Raw genomic sequence first — 6755 nt, 5'->3', positions numbered from 1 at the left:
TGCCCAAACATCAAGTCCAGGATCTGAAATCTCTTGAGAAGAGGTTGGTACAAGTTTCTCTTAGATCTAGAGTTGATCTGAGGTCGTTTGAGGTGCGGGTGAGATCTCCATCAACAGATCTACAAGAAAGGCTGCAGCAGGACAGATCTGCAAGGTCTGGTTCCATCTATCTTCTTCCCTATCTAGAATGCTCCGATTTGAGATCTACAAATTGAAAGATCTCGATCCAAGCCTGATATGGTTGGGTACTAGATCTTGAATTTTTTAGAGGTGATCTTAGAGGTGTTCTTTATCTGGAACGAAAGGCTGACGAAGAAGACAGCAACCAGGCTGATTTCGTCAAGGGCCTTTGATCGAGTCCAGAAGTCTCCAGATTTGTTCGTTGCTAGTTTTGCTGCACCCAAGGTCCATGGGAGGAGCCGGGATCATGCTCCAATAGTTGGTATCAGAGCCACATTGGTGAGGAAGCGGTTTCAAGCACGAGAAGTTGAAGATCCCAAGTACTGAAAATTTTCAGCAAGGTACCATCAAGGTATATTCTACACTTTTTAATTTTATATTGCTTGTTTGGCTTGGATCCAGTCATGGGCAGCAATATGAAGATCAATTTCGAGAAGTTTGATGGCAAGAAAAATTTTTTCATGTGAAAAATCCAGGTGGAGGATCTTCTGGTGCAAGTAGATCTGGATCAGGCTTTGGATGAGAAGCCTGAGAGAATGACAGATAGACAGTGGGCATCGTTGGAGAAGAAAGCATGCTCGGTGATCAGAGGATGTTTGGCGGATGCGGCGTTGTATTCGGTGCTGGAAGAAAAGACCCCGAAGGGCCTTTGGTCGAAGTTGCACACCATGTATATGGGGAAAAATATGTGCAACAAGCTAATGCTGAAGAAGAGGTTGTACAGTCTTCGGATGCAGGAGGGATCTGATGTGATTGGCCACATTCAGAGGTTCGACCAATTGTGCACGGAGTTGATGAATATCGGGGTGAAGCTGGATGAGGAGGACAAGTCCCTATTGCTTTTGTGTTTACTGCCAGGATCATATGACTCTTTGGTGACTACACTGCTCTACGGCAAGGAGACTTTGGAATATGAGGACATGGTCTCGGTGCTGAGGTCTAATGAGCAAAGAGAAAAGTTGACCAGAGATCGGGCTCCCCAGGAGGGTTTGGCAGTAGGGGAGAAAACAGGTAGAGGCAGAGGCAGAAGCAAGTCAAGGGGGCGGTCCAAGTCCAGGAAGGGAAAGAAAGAGATGAAATGCTTCAAGTGAAACGAGTTCGGGCACTTCAAGCAAGAATTTCCACTATGGAAGAGCAAGAAGGGAGAAAGAAGTGGCTCAGAATCAGTGAGTGTAGTTGCTGGGCAACAGGTGGAGGATGATCTACTTGTGGTATCAGATGGTCACAGGCATTACACAAAGGAGTGGACACTAGACTCTGCGTGCTCACATCACTATACACCACACAGGTCTTGGTTTGCGACATGCACCAAGACAGATGAGGGATCAGTGACTCTAGGTGATAATCATCCTTGCAAGGTGGTTGGGATAGGGACAGTCAGGGTGAGGATGTTTGATGGGATTGTAAGGATATTGACAAATGTAAAGCACGTCCTGGAGCTGGAAAAGAATCTGGTGTCACTAGGCTACTTGGAGCGCAGTGGATACAGCTTCAGCAGTAGGGCTAGAAGCGGAGTACTGAACATCTCCAATGGAGCTATGGTAGTGATGAGAGGCAGAAGGTTGGACAATAACCTCTATCGCATGGAGGGATCTGTGGTGACCAGAGAGTCTGATGCAGCAGCTGCGGCACAGGACCAGCAGGGGGCTTACAAGATGTGGCACTACCGCCTAGGCCACATGGGTGACAAGGGGTTGAGGGAGTTGAGCAGGAGAGGACTCATCTCTAATCTGGAGGATGGTGCTACAGGGGAGATATGTGAGCCTTGCCAGATGGAAAAGCAGAGGAGAGTTCAGTTCAACATTAGTACAACCCGCAATGCAGCCCCTCTAGAGTTAGTACACACGGTGTGTGGGGACCAGCCCTAGTTTTAGCTAGGAATGGGGCCAGATACTTCATGACCCTGATTGATGATTTCTCAAGGAAACTCTGGATTTACTTTATGAGAGAGAAGTTAGAGGTCTTCACCAAGTTCAAAATCTGGAGAGCTGAGGTGGAGAAGGAGCAGGGGAGGAGCGTGCAGTGTCTGAGGTTAGACAATGGTGGGGAGTACACCAGCAGAGAGTTCCAGGATTATTGTGAGGAGTGTGGGATCAGGAGACACTTCTCAGTTAAGGAGACTCCACAGCAGAATGGGGTGGCCGAGAGGATGAACATAATACTTCTGGAAAAGGCACGATGCATGAGGCTGTAGGCAGGGCTTCCAAAGGCATTCTGGGTTGACACAGTTGACGCAGCTGGTTACTTGGTCAATCAGTCACCTCACACCAGGTTGGATGGCAGGCTTCCAGAGGAGGTGTGGTCTGGGAGGACAGTTGGGCTGGGCCATCTACGGGTATTTGGGTGCACGGCCTATGTGCACATTGGAGCTGGTGATTGGAGCAAGCTAGACGCCAGATCACGCAAGATGGTGTTTCTAGGCTATCCACGAGGAGTTAAGGGATACAGGCTGTGGGATCCCTTGGAAAAGAAGGTCATCATTAGTCGGGATGTGACTTTTGATGAGGAGTCAGTCCTATGAAGGCGAGCAGGCATGGAGGAGCAGCAGGAGCAGGAGGAGGTCCAATAGGATGCTGCTGGATAGCTTACCTCTTTGATTTTGCCTCTTGCAGGTACTACGGGAGGATATGACATTCAAGTGGAGAACCTACCTAAGGTGTCTCCATAGGTGGAGAGAACTCGGACGGATGATCGAGGTGGAGAGATCCAGCAGGAGCGAGTTGGACCGAGGACTGATATCGGTGTTGCCCTACACAAGCCCAAGAGGACCATCAGGCAACCAGACCGATATGGATTCGAGGAGACGTTGTCATATGCCCTGGTGACAACAAATGGAGACCCATATACATATCAGGAGGCTATTGAGAGTCAGGACAGAGAGCGGTGGGTCCAGGCGATGTCTGAGGAGATGCAGTCTCTTCACAAGAACTAGACGTGATGATTGGTGCAGTTGCCACAGGAGAAGAGGCCCATTGGCTGCAAATGGATCTACAATCGCAAGGAAGGGCCTTCAGAGCAGGGAGGTATCAGATTCAAGGCGAGGTTAGTGGCCAAGGGATACTCCCAAAAGGAAGGCATCGACTTCAGCGAGGTCTTCTCTCCCGTCGTCAGACATACTTCCATCAGAGTGTTGCTGAGCATTGTAGCAGCTCAGGATTTAGAGCTAGAGCAGATGGATGTCAAGACGGCGTTCCTCCATGGGCATTTGGAGGAGAGGATTTACATGGAGCAGCCACCCGGTTTCAGGGATCCAGGATCAGAGGGAAAGGTTTGTTTGTTGCAGAAGTCGCTGTACGGGTTGAAGCAGTCGCCGAGGCAATGGTACAAGCGGTTTGACTCCTATGTGTGCAGCATTGGACTTTTCAGGTATGAGTTTGATCCCTGTGTTTATGTTCAGTCTCTTGAGGATGGTTCTAGGGTGTTCCTACTCTTGTATGTGGATGACATGCTTATAGCATGCAAGAGTAGGAAGGTTGTGCAGGATCTGAAGGCATCTTTATCTCGAAAGTTTGAGATGAAGGATTTGGGCCCTGCAAGGAAGATCCTAGGCATGGAGATTTTCAGAGACCGAGCACAGAGGGTGCTTCATCTATCTCAGGGGGGCTACATACAAAAGGTCTTAGAGAGGTTTAGGATGAAGGGAGCAAAGTCGGTGGAGCTGCCACTTGCCGGTCACTTCAGACTCTCGAAGACCATGGTGCCACAGACTGAGGTGGAGGCTCAGGAGATGGAGACGGTTCCTTATGCTTCAGGAGTTGGGAGCTTGATGTATGCGATGGTCTGTTGTAGGCCAGACATTGCTCATGCAGTGAGTCAGGTTAGCAGGTTCATGGCGCAGCCTGGCAGGGAGCACTGGAGAGCTCTGAAGTGGATATTCAAATATCTGGCGGGTTCAGTTGGAGTTGGCATCTGCTACGGACAGTGAGGAGGTGCAGTGGGATACTCTGACATGTCCAGGGAGGCTCAGGGGCTGATTGGCAGTTATGTAGATGCATACTTCGGTGGAGATGTGGATACCCAGAGGTCTACGACAGGCTTCATCTTTAGTCTGTATGGAGGTCCTATTTCTTGGACATCAAGTCTGCAGCCTATCACGGCCCTATCCACTACAGAGGTGGAGTACATCGGGCTGACAGAAGCAGCTAAGGAGGTAATTTGGCTGAAGAGTTTGTTGACGGAGATGGATCTTACTCAGGAGGCCATTAGAGTGCACTGTGACAGCCAGAGTGCACTTCTATTAGCACAGAACTCAGTCTATCATGCAAGGACAAAGCACATCGACATTCGGTATCATCGGATCAGGGAGCTTGTGGAGGATGGCGAGGTGGAGTTGGTAAAGGTACACACCAAGGAGAACCCAGTTGATGCACTTACGAAGGTACTTCCACGGGATAGCTTTCAGAGATGTGTTGAGCTGATTCGGCTGATGGACAGAGTAGAGCTGGTTGAGGCCTTGGGACACCAAGGTGGAGATTGTTGTGATCTAGGTGGTGTGCCCAAGGCCCAGGAGACTAAGGCTAAGGCTAAGGTCCATCATTCATGAGGGCTTCATGGAGGCTCTAGGGCTAGTTGGGCCCTAGGTTGAAAGGCTGTGGGCCTTTCGGGTTCTTGAGGTCTAGGTTATGTGGGCCTCAAGGGACCAACTCTTTATGGGCCAGGTCTGGGCCCAGGATAGGTGAGATTAGGTTGAGTCATGGGTGTATATGGGCTTGGGTTAACCTAATCTCCCATAGAGTTGGTCAAGGGAGTTTTGGGTTTGTGTCACTTGACCCTGTGTTTATATATACATGTACTGTATAGGTTTGATAAAGAAAAGAAATACACAACTCTTTCTCCCAAGTCTCTCTCTCTCTTCTCCCTCTCTCTCCAGCTATTTCTCCATGCCCCAGGAGCAAGAAACCCTAGGGTTTCTTCCCGTCAGATCCCAAAAAGGAAAGAAAAGCAAGGGAGGTGCTAGCCCTTCCCCCCTTGGTGCCGCCAACTCTTTGTCTCTCCCTCTCTTGCAGCCACCCAAACATTAGATCCAAGACCTAAAATCTCTTGAGAAGAGGTTGGTACAAGTTCCTCTCAAATCTGGAGTTGATCTGAGGTCGTTTGAGGCACGGGTGAGATCTCCATCAACAGATCTACAAGAAAGGCTGCAGCAGGACAGATCTGCAAGGTCTGGTTTCATCTACCTTCTTCCCTATCTAGAATGCCCTGATTTAAGATCTATGAATTGGAAGACCTCAATTCAGGCCTGATTTAGTTGGGTACCAGATCTTGGATTTTTTAGAGGTGATCTTAGAGGTGTTCTTCATCTGGAATGAAAGGCTGACGAAGAAGACAGCAACCAGGCTGATTTCATCAAGGGCCTTTGATCGAGTCCAGAAGTCTCCAGATTTGTTCGTTGCTGGTTCCGCTGCACCCAAGGTCCATGGGAGGAGCCGGGATCATGCTCCAACATACATGTCATAGTGTATGTAATAGATCTCACTACCGAAGTATATAGAATTCTACTCATACGCTCTCTCTTTTGAGGAGTTGTTAGAAATCACTCTTCGAGAGAGAAATTTTTTGGCCTATCAAAAGATAGCCTTTTTTTAAATTTTTCATGCTAAATCTTTTCGACATAGTATCAATGTATATCGACTGGGATAATCCAAGCAACCTTTTAAATCTATCTCTATAGATTTTTATCCCAAGGATGAAGGATGCTTCTCCCAAGTCCTTCATGGAGAACTGTGATGACAGCCAAACTTTTATTCCTTGTAATACAAGGATGTCATTCTCAATTAAGAGAATGTCATCCACATACAAAATAAGGAATACTATCATAGAGTTATTAATCCACTTGTATATGCTTCTCTCCATTCTTAATGAAGCCATACGTTCTGATCACTTTATCAAAATGCATGTTCCAACTCTGAGATGTCTGCTTAAGTCCATAAATGGATCTTTGAAGCTTGCACACCTTAGACTCATCTGTGGATATGAAACTTTCAGATTGTATCATATACACATCTTTTTCTAACTCTCCATTTAGGAAGGTTGTTTTTATATCTATTTATCAGATTTTATAGTCCAGATGTGCTGCTATCGCAAGCATGATCCGAATGAACTTGAGCATTACCACAGGAGAAAATATCTCATCATAGTCAATACCATAATGCTGATGGTAACCCTTGGCAACCAGATGGACTTTATAGGTCTCCACCTTCCCATCTGTGCCCCTCTTCTTTTCGAAGTCCACTTACATCCTATGAATTTTACCTCTTCAGGTGGGTCAACCAATGTCCATACATTGTTGACTTTCATGGACTCTATTTTGAATTTTATGGCTTCTAGCCACTTATCAGAGTCAGACCTCTGCATCACATCCATATAGGTGATTGGATCCTCATTGTTCTCATTGAGCTCAACTAGATCACCATTCCAGACCAAAAAATCATAGTATCTATCCGATTGATGTGGTACTCTACTAAATCTCCTTAAAGATGTTTCTACAATAGGTTTTAGATTTGATCTAATCAAGTCTAACTTCATGGGTTTACTAGATTGTGTCGGTTCTTCTATCGATCGAACTTCATCAAGTT

This window comes from Elaeis guineensis, chromosome 2 (genome assembly GCF_000442705.2).
Source record: "Elaeis guineensis isolate ETL-2024a chromosome 2, EG11, whole genome shotgun sequence".
NCBI lineage: Eukaryota > Viridiplantae > Streptophyta > Magnoliopsida > Arecales > Arecaceae > Elaeis > Elaeis guineensis.
This window is presented reverse-complemented; position numbering follows the sequence as displayed.